This window comes from Rousettus aegyptiacus, unplaced genomic scaffold, assembly GCF_014176215.1.
Source record: "Rousettus aegyptiacus isolate mRouAeg1 unplaced genomic scaffold, mRouAeg1.p scaffold_m13_p_2, whole genome shotgun sequence".
NCBI classification, from domain to species: Eukaryota; Metazoa; Chordata; class Mammalia; order Chiroptera; family Pteropodidae; genus Rousettus; species Rousettus aegyptiacus.
In genome coordinates, this window is record NW_023416295.1 from 105,194,808 (window position 1) to 105,211,175 (window position 16,368).

Genomic DNA, 16,368 nt, shown 5'->3' on the forward strand with positions numbered 1-16,368 from the left:
GAGAAAATGGCTTGAGTGGCATCAGATATCACAGACCTAAAACAACTGAAGGACACTGCATTCTATAGTTATCTCTGGACCTGGCATGGCAGGGTCCTTTGAGGTTCAGGAAGAATGAATGAACCATTCTAGGAAAGCCTGGACAGGGTAATATTCTCTTGGAATTTTAGTAGGGGGTTTCTGACTATGGGCCTCTACAGTTTATCTTATTTTCCTCTTACCTTTGAGTAGTACTTGGATGTGCCTTGTTTTAAAATGCTCTCTGAAGACTGAGAGGTATGAGGGTAAGGTCTGGAGACTACCTGGTTAAAAAGTTAGCTGCTAGAGTCTGACTCTTATATGCACTTTCAATGTAAAAGGATAAAACTTCTGGGATTTTGAGGGTCAAGCAATATCTTCTCTCTTCTATTCCAGACTTCAGAACCAACAAAAAATGGAAAGGAATCAGAGATCAAAATTAGAGGTTTATTACAGATAAAAGCTAAGCTGGAGTACATTGCTTAAGTGTGTGGCCAAATGGGCTTGCTAAAACCTTCTCTACACACACACTCCATCCAGACCTTGGACCACCACCCTATCTCCAAGGAGAAGTGAGATCCATAGAAAATACACTGCTTCCCTATGGAGAGGGACTAAAAGGCAGAGGAATGAGTGCTATTCTAATGGGGATCCCTTTTCAGAGAGCAGGAGCTTGGAGTGTATTAGTAAGTGTTCCTCAAGAACAAAAGACATTCGAATTTTCCTCATTTCCCTTCTTACATCAATAGGGTAGGAAAATTGCATGCGATTTGTCACAGGCACACAACCAAGGAAGAGAGGGTATCTATTTTACTTATATTTTAACTTCAACATATCTCTTAGAAACCTAAAAACTAGAGAAACATTTTATATAAATGTGGACTTGTTTACCATTAAATTCTGAATGCATTTATCTTTTCCAATGAACCCTCGTATCATAATATGACCTATGAAAACAGAAGGGTTTATCTATGGCAAACAATTTGGGGAACCAATAGATACTCCATTTACCTTTTGGAGGTTTACAATGTTCCTTAAATGTGAAAGGCTCTGAGATATCCTACAGTAGAGTTTGATGCTGTTTAATTTATCTTCTCCCAAAGTTTGAGCCTAGAATATTTGATAGTCTATGTAGTTATTGTTGTTTCTTAGATACACTTATTTAAATTCTGAATAGCTGTTTGCTCCATGAAACACTCCATAGAAAATGCTGGGTTTGGAAACTACTCAAATAAATTGACCCTTGCATCACCCTTGTGAGAAAGATGTACCATGATTCACATTTTTCCATACATTTAAGAGGGACAATTTCCCCTGAAATTTTGGTGTGCTTTACAAATCTTAGCTTGTCATAGCTTAACTGGCAGAAACTTTTTCTTTTTGGATTTTGCATAAAAATAACAGTGTATCCTACAACGATGATGTCTTATTCGATTAAATATCCATGGAAATACAGGGTGTAGAAAATCTGTTTTCTTTTGCCTCTCTGTGAATGTCCAATACAATATTCTAAGTCAAGGGTAGCCTTGTCATCTAGCTTAGTGTCTGCTGCATGGTAAGTACTTAAGTTTTGGTAAAATTAAAGAAATGAAAATTTATATTTTACATAGGTTTTGAATTTCATATGTTTCCTGGCCAGAATGGAAACATGTGTTGTCTCTTGAATTGGGTAAAATTTTCATGGTAAATTATTTTTTTCTGGACTCTGTAAGAAAGTATTTGGCATCTCTTTTGATGACATTAAACAATGTCACTTCTCAATTTCTAGGCAGCAGAAGTTCACTGTTGCCAGTTTATAATAATTTTGCATTATAAATGTTATGTTTCTTTTGTTTCTTTTCATTTCCTCTATATTTTAGTCTCTGTTAAACACATTTGTCTAATGTGTTTTAATTCTGAAATTCCATTCATTTTTGATGGCTTCAAATTATATTGAAAAAGCAAAAAAATAACATTGCAATTTTTCTTTTTCTTTTTAGCTGGATGGGCATTTCATTATTAATTTGATGCTTTAGCCATATGGGGTCAGTACTAATAAACACATTCTGTTGTCAAATAGCTGTTACAATAATGGCTTCCTAAATAATGGCAGATTTTCTATCATTTAATACAAAATAATTTTACTTTACGTTATAAAAAGTACTTGTCAGTATCAAATTATCTTAGATCTCTGGCTGGAGATTAATGTTTAATCATTATTCTAATTATCTCAGATAAGTAGATTGTCTTAAAAATTGTGAGGAATATCAAACAGCAATTTATTATTTTAGAAAAAATAATAAATTTTATAAGCAATACAAAGGTAAGCTGCTAATTTTCTGTCTATAGAGACAAATACTTGTAAAATCCTAAATCAGTGAATTAAGATTTTTAGATTTAATGTGTCACCTGTAAATCCCACTGAATAAACCCAATCTCATGCTTTCTTCTCCCTTACTTCCCACATCATACATTCTAGATCCTTCAGATTCTTGCTAGAATAAAAGATCATTCTCTTATTAAAAGTTGATCATCTTTACAGTGTAGGAACTAAATGTCTTATATTTCCATATTTATACTGTATTGTCATAGAGGAGAGTTTGGGAAGAGAAAGAAAAGTGTGATTCATCTAAATAATCATTATTTCAAAATCGAATTTATTTTTCTTTGTTAAAAAAAAGTAGTGGTTAGAAGTACAGTAGTTGAATATAATTTTTCATGTGGTTTTCTAAGATATTCATTTGAAGAGCATTTCCTTTGTTATACTATCAATACCACAGTTCAAAATTTATTTACACAGATGACTTATCAAGATGCCAGAAGTGAGTGATTTCTACTTGAGAATAGTGTTTGAGGGATTAACACAGGCAAAGGAATAATGGAAGAGTTTATGTTTTGTCCTCCTAGGACAGCACATAGAAGATTAAATACTTCAAGCAAAGGCAATCATGGCCATCCTAGAATCCTTAAAAAGTCTACACAGTACCCTAATGAAAACTGGATAGTAGATGAAGATTAGTCCCTAAAAAATGTTTAGGACAACTTAACAAATACTTAGAAGACATCCATGGGATGAAGGAAATTAGTTCAAGTTTTATCCTGAATCATTTTTGTTCCAATTTAAATGCTAACATAACCAGTTTTTATGTCAATATAAAATACAAAACATTTATCTTTATTCTTCTCTTCCCTTCTTATAGCTGTAATCACCTATTTTTCTCACTTAAGTGTAATAATGAAAAGAGCACTGGTTCTAGAGCCACAACCAAATATTTTATTAGACTTTAGTACCAGACTCTGCGCAGAGTTTGTTTAGACAAAACCAACCTTGGCCAGCATCTGCTTTCTATCATTTCCCTTCTTATTGTTTCTTTCCACTTTCTTTTCCCAAATCTCCATCTCATCTAGACTTTCCCTCATCATTCAAGAATTAAGAAATCCCATGTCTATGTCAAAAGCCTCCTCTAAATGCAGTGGGCGAACACAGTATCTTCCTTGTACGCTTGAGGAACACAGGACTCAGCTCATCTCTGCTTACCAGAGCCTCTAATCCAGTTAGTTTCATCATAAGTAAACAGAAGCAACGACATTCTGAATGGGTTAGCTCAAGGTTTTTAAATTAAATCATCACAATGTTCTGTATGACAAGAGACTAGGAGAGCTGTCCTCATCTCTGTTGCTCTCTGTGCTGGGTTCCTAGAGCCGGAAAAAAAAAAAAAATGCCCATCCACTTTCCTGCTGACCGCCTTTACATTCCCCCGTTCCTTCTCACTTCAACTCACCCTGTGTAGAGATGCGCCATGGTGGGCCCAAAGAATTTTCATGAAGTGCATTTTTTATTTTCTTCCTGTCTTCTCATTGAACATATCATAGAAGTTCATAAAAATAAAAGACTTAGACATTTGTGGTTTTCTAAGTAAAGCATCTCAGATTTAGAGTTTATAGCCTCTAGCACTTGCGAGGAATGAATTCCCCTTTCAGAAGGGTCACCATTTCCTACGTAATTACCTCCAGGCTGGGATTTCAGTAGTGATGACATGATGATTAAGGCACAGCACACATTTTGTTTTCAAATCTCACTTTATTAAATCTCACTTATCTTTATATCCATATTAGATATTATCGCTGATATCTCTAAATATGCTTCCAGAACCCATTTTATTTATTTAATTATTTATCTATTTATTTATTTGTTTATTAATTAATTTATTTATTTTTAGGTGAGGCAACCCTTGGTTGACCTCACAGATGACAAGGAACTTGTTAGTTTACAATTCTCTCTCTCTCTCTCTTTTTTTTTTTCACTTTTTGTGCCTATAGCACCTGGTCTTCTTAGGTGGTCTCCCATCCAAGTGCTAATCAGGCCCCACCCTGCTTAGGTTCCGAGATCAGATGGGATTGGGCTTGTTCAGGGTACCATGGCGGTAGTCTGGGAACCTGTTTTAACACCCACTCCTTTATATTTTACTGCCAGTCTGGGCATCTTTTGTTAACCCCTCCTCTACTTCATCAGAATCTACTCTTACTTCTGAGTAGAATTTATAATGAGTAATACTTGGCAGTTTCAATGAGTTAGCATAGTACCTTCTCCACAATAAGCCCTCAATGATACCATTGCTGGGATGGATGAATAGATAAACAAATGATTAACTGGACAAGAATTCATTTTATCTTATTTTATTTTCTGCTGGGCTGTAAATTCGTTATAGGCTTGGAATCATTTTGTGATTGAGCAAGTGAAGGTAACTCTCTGATTCATAGGCATTTTTTGAATTAGGGTAGGCTTGCTCAGTATTAGCATCCTGACCACAAAGTCCAATTTCATTTATTACCTCTTTTCTACCATGTTACATTTTTATCTTTTGATCACATCATAAATGCAGTAAGTATATTCAAATTACTAGGAACAAAGATCAATGTGTGTATCTCTAACAGGTTACTCATTTCTTGAAAACACGATGTCCTGTTGTCTGTAATTGTGCTGATCACTTCCTTATACTCTTAACAGAAGTCTCCATAAAACATCCTCACCCATCTTTTTACAGTCTGTCATTGCAATTTGTAATTTTTAGAGTGCATTTTTACAAGAATAGAATTATACATTCTGAAAAACCGTGGCAGTATTCTGTGAATTGGTAGGAGACACGCTGTGTGGAACCTGAATTTTCAGACTATATTTTTGAGGGTTGATCCACATTTTTCATCTAAGAGCAATTGAAAATTTTCTGAAATTCATTCGTGTTTAAATAATCATGTGTAATCTCACTTCTAAATAGATTAGTCAACTCTAAGAAAATTTTATTAAATATATATTTTATATTTTAAAGTTTAATATTTTTATATATTTTTAAAGGAATATGTCATAGAAAAACATACATTTTCTTTCTTCAAGTAGTTCTTTAGGTTAAGAGAGAGAGGATTTCTAATAAGGAGCACCATCTAGTGGTACAGTTAGAAATGTATCAAAGACTTGTATTTTCTATAAGAAAAATTAATACTAAAAACTACTTCATATTTTCTCATGTATTTCAAATATCTTTGTGTTTGTGTGTACATGTGTGTGAATATGTGTGCATATTCACTAAAGCATATAGTTAGGGAATGAAATTCAACTTTCTCTATGATAATATTTTTGCTGTATTTTATAAAAATGACCAGACCAAGTATTTAAACATTAGTTACTAAATTTGAGACTTTATTCACATGCTTAGCCGATTTTTAATTTGTTTGTTATGATCTCTTATATTTAGCATATGTATCTCTTAGATATTTCCTGAACCATTGTTTATGTTTAAATTAAAGAATGAAACAAATATCTAAAAAGTTCGGTGTGAACAAAGGTATGATTTCTAGTATATTTCCAATTAAGTTCCCCATGTGTTATTCAATATGAAATCCTTTCAGAATTCAAGTGAAGGATAAAATTAAATTTGTCATTTAAAAATAAGTCAGCTGAAATTTTCAAATCTCTTAGAAATTATGTCACATCTAATTTCTACTCTGGTTTGGGACTGAGGGTGAGAGAGTGACTACTTTGAGTTCTGAGGTGAGAAATAAAATCATTCTTCATTTTTATGTCAAGGGCTTAAATTATATCACTGGAGTGACTCATTTGTTCCAAGCATCAGAGTAAAGTTTAAGCAAAGTACCTCAGAGTTCGTTTATTGTAAGTCATCACAGTATGATATTCCAACACTTAAAAATGGGGATCTCCAAAAAGGATGTTTGACAGTCTAAAATTTTCTCATAACTTTAGAAATTATTTCCTACTGTGATCCATAAGAAATTGGTAGACTGCTGTGCCAATTTCATCTTGGAAATCACTGCACCCAACATTACTTGACAGTTTTACTTTCTAATTCTGAAACAAAACAAAACAAAAACAAATAACTTATGTAAAACACTTTTAATTATTTCTTTTTTTATGAGTTGCTTATTTTTCCTTTTTAATGTTTTAATAACTAAAGAAATTTTATGCTTAGTCTTCCTATGAATGGTATATACTGCAAAAAAGTAAAATAAGAAAAGTAGAATAAAATATGCATAGATGAGTAAACTCCATGTAAAAATCCATCTTTTTTTTTGTTTTTAAACAGAGTATATTTAGCATTGAATGCTACCTCCCTGAAAGCAGGTATTGTAACTTATTTACCAGTGGATTCTCAGCACTTAACACAAGACCCACACTAAAGTAGGAATTTAAAAAAATGTTTAAAATAAATAAAAATTTCTCTTCCTAATAAGCACAAATTTTAATTTTGGGCAGGATCAATTATTATTGTTACAGTAGAAGTAATTCTTAATTTATACAATTTTTTCTGAGTGCAAATATATATGTCAATATGTTTATTTTTATATCATGAGATTTTATTTTTCTATTCCTATAATACCTTTTTCTGTCAATGTCAACTTTAAATTGTGAAATTTAAGCAGATTAACTAGATACTGCAGGATGTTACCACATCCACAATCATGTCAATCTAACAAAAAAAGTATTCCCAATTAACCTTATTCCTTTAAACTCCAGTATGTTAAAAAAAAAAAAAAAAGTACACATCAAATCTACACAGTAAATGACAAGAACAATGACCTCCCCCTTATCTCTTTCATATAAGCAACAATAGGTCTAGTTATTTCTTACATGGACAAATAAAAGAATAAGTTACTAATTTTGAGCGTGGAGTTAGGTCTTAATTTACCATCTCTTCATCAGTTTGATATTCACTCATTCTTCTCTCCCAGGAAACCTGACAACTGTTCCTTCTGATTTATGTTTCCTGTCATCACATCTTCTTCAAGTTTTTCTATTTCTTTTCCTGGGACATTTTATATGAGAATAGGATAAATTCATAAAGTTGGCTCCCACTAATTAAGCTTAGTTTAATCATTTGACAGCCCCATGAAGTACAGATAGGAAACTTCAGAGTGACGTAGTAATATAACGAACATTCAATATTTCTCAAAGTTAAGATCTGAAAACAGATTTATCTGATTCTAAGCTGCTATATGAAACCATCTCTCTATTGGGAATAGATATGTTTGGGGCTAGCAACAATCTTCATTCCATTCTCTAAATAATTTTTAATTTGGGTAGCTTACTGATATTGGAAAAGTAAAATACTACTACTTATATATTATGTATACTGTTTTTAGCTCTTAGGAAGTACAAATAATGTTCAAGGATGTGAACTTGACCTAAGTGACATCTTTGTTTCAGACCAGGAGCTGCTGAAAGGTGCCAATCTGCGTTACCAAATGAGACGCAAAGTTTGGACTTGAGAGCCATAATGATGAGAATACAAGGAGTTGGGCTACTCTCTTCAGTTGTCTTCATTCTCATGTCTGTGGCACTCTCCTTTCCCCAATATTGCAAAGCATCTGATTGTTAAAAGATAAATCTCCAACTCAGAAAATTAATGAGAAACCTAGTAGACTTATGCTAAGAGTATTATAAACTAGTATGTCACCTAATGAACTCAATTTTACTTTATAAATAAAAATACATTTAATGGTTTTTAATACACATTGACTTTTCCAGAATGCAAGTACTGTAAAATAAAGAAAAATTGTATTTTTTATTTTTTACTAGATCATATTAAGATCTTCTGTTCATCTTTTTTTTTTTTTTTTTTTTTTGGTTTGGAATTGAACTTCAGTTATTTTATTGCTGTGAAACACTTTTTCTGATTCATTTCTTTCATATGTAAAATGGGCTCTAACAATGGCTGTATTTCATGATAATTTGTAAAAATAAGAAAGAACAAGGAGAAGCTTTTTTTGAATCAGGTTATACTATAAAATTATGAGAAATAATAAGAACCAACATTTATTATGTGTCAGGCATGAGACTAAGTACACTCTAGTTATTATCTCATTTTAATCTATACAATAGTGGTTTGAAATCCATATTATTATTATCCACATTTTATTAATGGGGCAAGGAGAGAGAAGTATTGAGGCTCAAGAAAAAAAAAAAAAACAGCTTACCCAATAAATAGAGATTGTAAATGATGGGACGGGACTACATGATAGGGCTTTTTGTTGTATATTACAGAGGAATATCTCAAAAGTATATCAGAGGAATATCTCAAAAGTATTATGGAATTCTAGTGGCTATTCCACAGACATGATACATTGACACACACCTATCTGTTACGACAAACTATTTTACTAAATAAGCTGAGTGTTTAGGGCCTCTCAGAAAGCCTAGTGAAACAGCTGGCTTAACTTTCTCTTCAATCTATTGTTCCTAACAGGTGCAGTCTCTCTTTTTACCTCCCTCTGAAACTCTATAGCATATATTAAGTTAATTCAGAGGCCTCAGGGACCATGCAAAGAGCCTTGATTCTGACCTTACCATACTTCCCTTCTCCAAAATATCCAGGATTGAGGGTAAACAAGGAAACAGAAAGCATAAGGATGTTCTATGAACATGCCACCCTGACCGTGCCTGATCTCTTCTGATCTCGGAAACTAAGCAGGGTTGAGCCTGGTAGTGCTTGGATGGAAGACCACCTTGGAACACCAAGCACTGTAGGCATTTAAAATAAAATAAAATAATAAATAAATAACTAGAAAGCCAACAGAAATAAAACTCATGAACACCCATTAAAAAAAAAATCTACAGCCATGCCCTCCTGAACATATCCGATTTTGTCTGATCTAGGAAGCTAAGCAGGATGGAGCCTGGTTAGTGCTTGGATGGGAGGCCACATAGGAAGACCAGGTGCTGTAGGTGTAAAAAAAAAAAAAAAAGTTTACTCTAGTAAAATTTTAAAAGCAAGAACAAAATTTAAAAGTGGAATCTAAATGTTCATCACTAATTGATGGTTAATTAATTTGGGTACATTCATACAAATGGAATACTATTTTGTAATAAAACTGTCCAACATATACTGACATACAGACATTGTGACTATATGTTTTTTTTTATTAATTAAAAATTATTGGGGTGACATTGATAAAATCAAATAAGTTTAAAGTGTACAATTCAACAGTAGGCCATATATACACGTGTGTGTGTGTGTGTGTGTGTGTGTGTGTGTGTGTATATATATATATATATATATATATATATACTGCATTGTGTGTTCACCTCCCAAAGTTAGATTTTCTTCCATCACCAAATATTTGACCCCTTTTACTCCTATCTATCTCCTCGCTCCCCTCCTCTGGTAACCACTAATCCACAGCCCATGTCAATGAGTCTCTGTGTGTTCGTCATATTTGTTTGTTGCTTCAGTCTTACATCTTACGTATGAGTGAATCATACAGTTTTCACCTTTTTCCATCTGACTTATTTCACTCAGCATAACTATCTTAAGATCCATCCACGTTGTCTCAAATGGCAGTATTTCATTTTTTCTGTTGGAGCAGTAACAGGACTTCGGGACCTCTTCGGAGACTTAGATCCCCATCACCCATCTCACTCTTTCACATAGGTGAAGCCCTGGGACAGAAGGATCTGATTGCAGAGGAGGCACACAGCCCACAGAGATGGAGGGGCATTTTTAGCCTCAAAGCAGAGATCCAAGAGGCTCGGATACCACCTACTATTCTTATTAAAGTTACAGATTGTATCAGGTTACCTGGTTTTAGGAATGGTGGGAATCCAGAAAGCTATTGTAAGACATAAAAGTGGTCAGAAATTAAAAGGAAAACAAGTTCATATCACTGCAACATCTGTGCTATTCATGTGTCCACACTTCATAGTAATACTTTAGTTTGTTATTTGAGACACTCTACAAGCAGTCTCTTCTGAAGTGATAATATAAATCTACCTTTCAACCCAACTAAAGCTTCCCTCTGGCAAAGAAGAAAATTTTCAGCAAGCCATTTTCCCAAATATACTTGTTAAATCTTAGTATTTTAAAACTTAAAAGAAAAAATAGTGTGTTGGAGGGAATATTAACAAACAATTGATTCATTTTTATTTTCTGACAACATGACTTTATCAATGACAGAATTCTACAAAGCTGTTTCAGATTATGCATATGCATTCAAAAGGCTGGAATAAAGTGGAAAAACTCATCCAATTAAAAAAAAAAACTAAAAGAAAAAATTGTCTACTTTCAGTACCTTTGACATTGGTGGTTAATATTCAAAGACAACAGAGTGAAACAGAGTGAAGACGTTTGGTCATTAAATAACTCAAAACTCTAGAATGGTTTTTAATTTATACATTTTATTGTATATATTTTATTTTTATTGTCAACGTTTTATTTCTTCCTACAAATTTAATACATGACTGAGAATAAGGTGGGTTGAAGAGTAAGCCCACACTTTATTAATATATTAAACCAGTTTTTCAATTTTTTTTCCACCACCGGAGGCCACTAATACCCACTAATGTGTATTTCGGGTTTCTGAACCCTCTCTTTTTTTACTACTCTTTATTATTTTAGGGTATTAAAACTTCACTTGACATCCCAGTCTTTCCTTTACCCCTAGCTCTGCCATCAATTTTTCCTCTCTAGAAATGTGAAAATAAAGCTTTCTCATATAAATTATATACAGAAAATTATTTTCTTTGTTAAGGGTGTTAAAAAGTACAAAAGCAAAGTGATCTAGCATGTGTTTATTTACAAAGAGCTTCCCACTAATTGAGATCTTAGCACACTAATAAAAAGATATTATGTTCTGATAATTTATTGCATGCTTTACTCAAGTTTTACAAACATTGTATAATTGAGACCTTACCACTGCCTTGCAAAATTGAATGTTGTGATTATGATTTTACAGATGAGAAAAATGAGACTTATAGAAGTTAAGTTATTTGCTCAAGATACACAAGTAGACAGTTCTGAAGAATATCTACAGCATTTTCCAAAAGAAGAAACAAACTTTTTTTAAAAAAAAGGGCTTCTGCTTTCTAGGATTTACCATTATCTAAATAATGCCACAGATAGTGCTGCTTTAATTAGGTCAAATAGTCTCATTGACTTTTTTTGCTTTTCTAGATAGCCCTTGTATTATTTTTATTCTCATAATCTCATTATGATCTAATTAAAACTGAGTAAAATTGGGAATTTGATATCCTTCTATGTTACAATTCTATTTATACATTTCATATATTTTTACTATTTTCTTAATAGGTTTTAAAATAAATGCCTCTATTATCTTTTTATACCTTGAATTCTACTTATATGTGGTTATTATGCAGGATCATGAGTTATTCAGGCTTCTTTATCTCCTAACTGTGAGTTATGCTAGCTGGTAAATGTCATTTTACTAATTTGAACAGGGCATTAAAAAAAAAAATCTTCTTCCTCCAAAATCCTAGCCACATTTTCTCCTGGAAATATATCTATTTTTTATTTAATTAGTCATGAACTGCAATAATAAATATAAAATATAACCAGAGTTATTATTAAACCTTACTTTGTGTAAGTAGAGAGGGTCAAGAAAGCAAGCCAGATGTAGTGAAAAGTAGTTGTGCTGTTTAATTATGAGTCAGAAGTGAGGCTAGACTGCAAGTGAAAACAGAATTGTCCCAGTGAGAGACACTTTGTGGGAACAGGCGCTTTGCTCTGAACAACTTTTTGGTCTGCAGCAATGAATCATTGGGGAGCCTGCTTATTACTGTTATCTTGTTATAAAGTGCCCCTCAATGTATCATGGTATAATTATCTCAAATCCAACAGTACAACACCATCTAAATTTCTGAAGCAACATGAAATATTTAAGTCCTTGTAATCAGGCAAGTAAATCATGAAACATAAAGTATGGCTCTCTATTCTTGTTCAAAGTAAAAATCAATAGCCTGCCTTAATGAAAACAAAAAACAAAGTTAACCTAGGAGTGCCATCTAGTGGAAAGATCTATTACAACCACAACAGGCTGTCAACTTCCCACAGGCTTTTCTTAGAATAAAACAAAAATGAAGTGGGGGAAGATCCTGTTGTCCAGTGAAGGAAAGTCCTAGCTAATACCTGGAAGTTAAGGAAGGATGTTGAAATCTAGAGACAGAGGTAATGATAAGCATTGCTTCCTCTTTTTCCTCATAGAAAAACTACCCATCTTAGAGGCAGTGAAGGAAGTGTATATCTCAGAGGAGTTGTACATACTGTGCTTGACGCAGAGTGAGACCGATCATCAATCACAGCGTGCACAGATTCCAGGGTGGGAGAGAGCTCTCATTGGGGTAACTACCATGGGACAGAAAAAAATGACAAAGAAAATAACCAGAAAAAAATTTTTAAATGCAGCTTTCTCTAAAAGGCATTTGATGATGCTATAGACATGGCTTCAGTAACGTGAATTTTCATAATGGCTGCTAAGGAGAGTGCAAATGAAAGAGAGGCCTGATGGGAGCTTGAAAAGTCTAATGATTGCCCTGAGAGGGGAGGAAGGCGGCACTGAGATGAAGATATTTGGAATCTCATTTATATACCAAACACTCCTATCTGGGGGAGGAGTTTGACAAACCCCTGGTATATAATATACCTTGTAGCTTTATTTGCATAATTGTCTGTATTTCCTAAATAAAGTTAAGTGCATTGAAAAATAAGTGTGAGGCTTTTGCCAAACACTATAGTTACCTAAACTTGATGCAGGAAGGTGGAACAAGGAACTGTTTCTTGCCACTCTGTAAATGGAGTCCTTAACAAATAAAGCCCAAATTCTAGTACTTAAAAATTCACCACAGATTATTTATTAGAAATGTGGGATTCCAAGCCTCATCTGCTGATAGTTGAGGGTTGATTTGAGGTAGACACCTGGGATTTACATTCTGAAAATCAGCCCCATTCTGTTGCAGGTGGTGTGGACCACAATTTGAGAATCACTTCTTACTGAACCAAGGGCAAGTGAGCTGAGGCACACTGCTTCAGAGCAAGCAAAAGTGTTGCTCAGGGACAACGAAGTGTAGTTTGTGCCCTTCTTGTTACCTGGCAGCTCCAGAGAACCTTAAGATTATGTAAGGATCAACTCATTCTAGTTTGCCAGGGTTTTTTTCCCAGTGTTAGCACCCCGAGAGACCTCCCAGTCCCCAGCAAATTGAAACAGCTGGTCACCCTACTGAGGAAATCTTTCTTAAAGAGTCATGCGCAATTGCAGCTACCAGAAGGAAACTCAGGAAAGAAGAAGAGGGCCTCTTAAGGTGATCTTCACTGAGAACCCTAGCTATTGGGTAGTCACTACTAGGAATTACACCAAGAGGAGAGAAGGCCCCAACTGGAGCAGCTGGCTTTGCTGACAACAGGGACGAAATGGTATTCAGAAATGCTCACTGATTCAACTCATCATGGGGCAGCAGGTTATCTGTCCTTCTAGAAGTAACTTTTTTTTTTTTTTTTAAGTTTTAGTATTTCTTCATTTCCCAAATCATTAAATTAACTGACAGAAAAAAAGATAGGGGTACGGGGGAAGTGAATTTGTCATAATTTGCTCTTTGGAAAGTCATTGATTTAAATAATGTAAGATCAAACAGTATGAAGTCTTCTGAAGCCTCCAATTTCACCATGTCATTCATTTACATCTCAGAGACAGTATAACTCGTCATCTCAGTTTTTCAGTATAACTCTTCCCAAATGAAAAAAAAAATGAAAATATCCCATTAGGAAATTTGGTGAGTTTTGAAACCCCAAACCTCAAGCCAGTTCTATAGACCTTGAATTTTTTTACCTAACCCTAAATTGTCATGTCCTAAAGGAAGTGATAGAAGAAGACTTACATGGGGATAGAGGTGTTGACTTTTTCCAAACATAAAATAATAGTTATAAACTTTGTAAAATTTGTTGTAAATTACATCTATTTGAAGATAGATGTTTGATATCAATGTTTCTACTATTTAGAGAAGTCAGGTCTACTTTCTTGAATTAAAAACCGGGAAATTGTCTAGCTGGATCTCCTTTCAGAAGTCTAAAACTTTCTTAAGATATGTCCAAGGGTAAGATATTTCTTTCTTGCAGCAATGGAGATTGAATTAACTTGAATGGGTGTGGCAGAAACAACCAGCTGCTCATCCAAATCCATGAGTGTCTCTTCTTCCTGGACACAGAGCCAGACTAAGTTTTTCTCCCACTCTTGTACTTAAGTGTGGCCATGCGACTGAGTTTTACTCAACAGAAGGGAAACAGGAATGATATGCACCTACTACCAAGATTGGTTCATGAAAACCCACCCCACATTCTTCTCAATGCACCATTTCCCTTCTATTAGATGGGATGGTGTCCCATAACGTATCCTTGGAAACATTTGTTGAAAATGACAGAACCCCATCTATCTGAGATCATGAATGACTCCTGAGAAAGACAACCTGTGCAATTGTGTACATGGCAGGTAATCATGTGAGCAAAATTAAAAAAAAAAAAATCTGTTGCATAAGAACCATTATGAGTATTATTAGCAGAGTTCACATATTTTTACTAATTTAAACTAAACTCTAAGACAGCCTATGTCAGAGAACTACTGCTTTTAGAGTTTTCAGTAAATGAGGACATCCAGGGGATGAGCATGCACTAGAATAGGTGGCACCTTCTGCTATGGACTCAGGTCATCCTTGTGCAAAGAGCTGCCTATAAGGCAGTTCATTTACAAGCAGAGTGTTCTTAAATGTGAAGGGATATCACAGCAGGCAAGCAGAATTTTTTTTTAATTCATTTTTTTTAAAGGTAATAAACAGTATGGTCTCATAGTAAAAAAAAATTAATTAAATTACAGGTGAAAAGAAATATGTATGTATCACACTGCTGCTTAGCATTTCTTGTATTTCCCCAAACTGATCAATTAAGCAAGTTTTAAGTTATACATCATCTGAGAGGCTTCTGAATGTCATCTCCATATTTAAATAAGTACTTCTGTCTCCTAAGGACCTGTAAAGTGAAGAGTGAGTTAAATATGCCAACAGCTTACGAAAAGGAAACCCCTTAAGTGAGGGAAGTGTTGCTAATAAGTGGAAAGGTTATGTTTTATTGAGTATACACACTTATGGTCACAGTTTTAAGTTTCATTCACGCAGCATTGCCAAGATTAAAGTTTATAATGAAATCCCCATTTTACAAAGATGTCAGTCAGTTTTTTCAGTGGTTTTATGATTTAATTAATGAATAAGACAACTTATTTTAAGCATGAGTAGTTTTAACAGTAAAGTGTAGTTTAGATTACTAACTTCATGTTCCAGAGGGACTGTTCCCTTGTGAAAGGGCAATTCATTGTAAGACTTCTTATGGTCAAACTGTTTTCTCTACATGTCGTCTTTTTTATGACTCAGTCATGTGGTTTCCAGCCAAGTATCTTAATAGCATCTGCTTCCCAATCTGCTCCCACCAAACACACACATTTTCTGTCTTACAGACTTAGTTCTATATTTGTGGTAAGACTATTAGGAGAGAGGCAAAACTCCTACACATGTATCTACAAAGATGTACCTTGTCTAAAATAGTGACTACTGCTTGTCACAATTTCACACATACACACACAAAATAAAACCTACATTAATGAAAATTATGTAATGAACCAGGGATAAAAGAAAGCAGATCCTAAGAGACACACGAAAAGATTTGTTACACCGAGCTCTGGTCTTGTGGCTTCCTATAGAGATTTATTTTGGTGGCGGAGAAGTAAGATTACTTGTCACATAAGCAAAAGAGAGAAAGGTGATTGGCCTGATAATAAGGATTTAGGATGACAGAGGTAGAAGACAGCTAGGGAGTCATCTAATAAATTGTTATGCTCCAATATTTGGTGAAAATTAAACATTTATAAAGGATCGCAAAGTTCCTTAATAGAGCTTATACTGGATATACAGTACTTCACGATAAAAACCTCTTAAAAACGGACATCTCATAAAGAGTGAACCCTAATGACCTAATGTACTCTTTGGACTTTGGATGATTATAATGTGTCAGTGTAGGTTCATCAGTTGTAACA

General features: G+C 34.1%; 2 pseudogenes; one reads left to right on the forward strand and one right to left on the reverse strand.

Moving 5' to 3' along the window:
- Positions 1 to 4,308: 4,308 nt before the first annotated feature.
- On the reverse strand, positions 4,309 to 4,427 carry LOC118614189 (annotated as a pseudogene).
- Positions 4,428 to 9,116: 4,689 nt separating this feature from the next.
- Positions 9,117 to 9,235, forward strand: LOC118614204 (annotated as a pseudogene).
- The last annotated feature ends 7,133 nt before the right edge of the window (positions 9,236 to 16,368 follow it).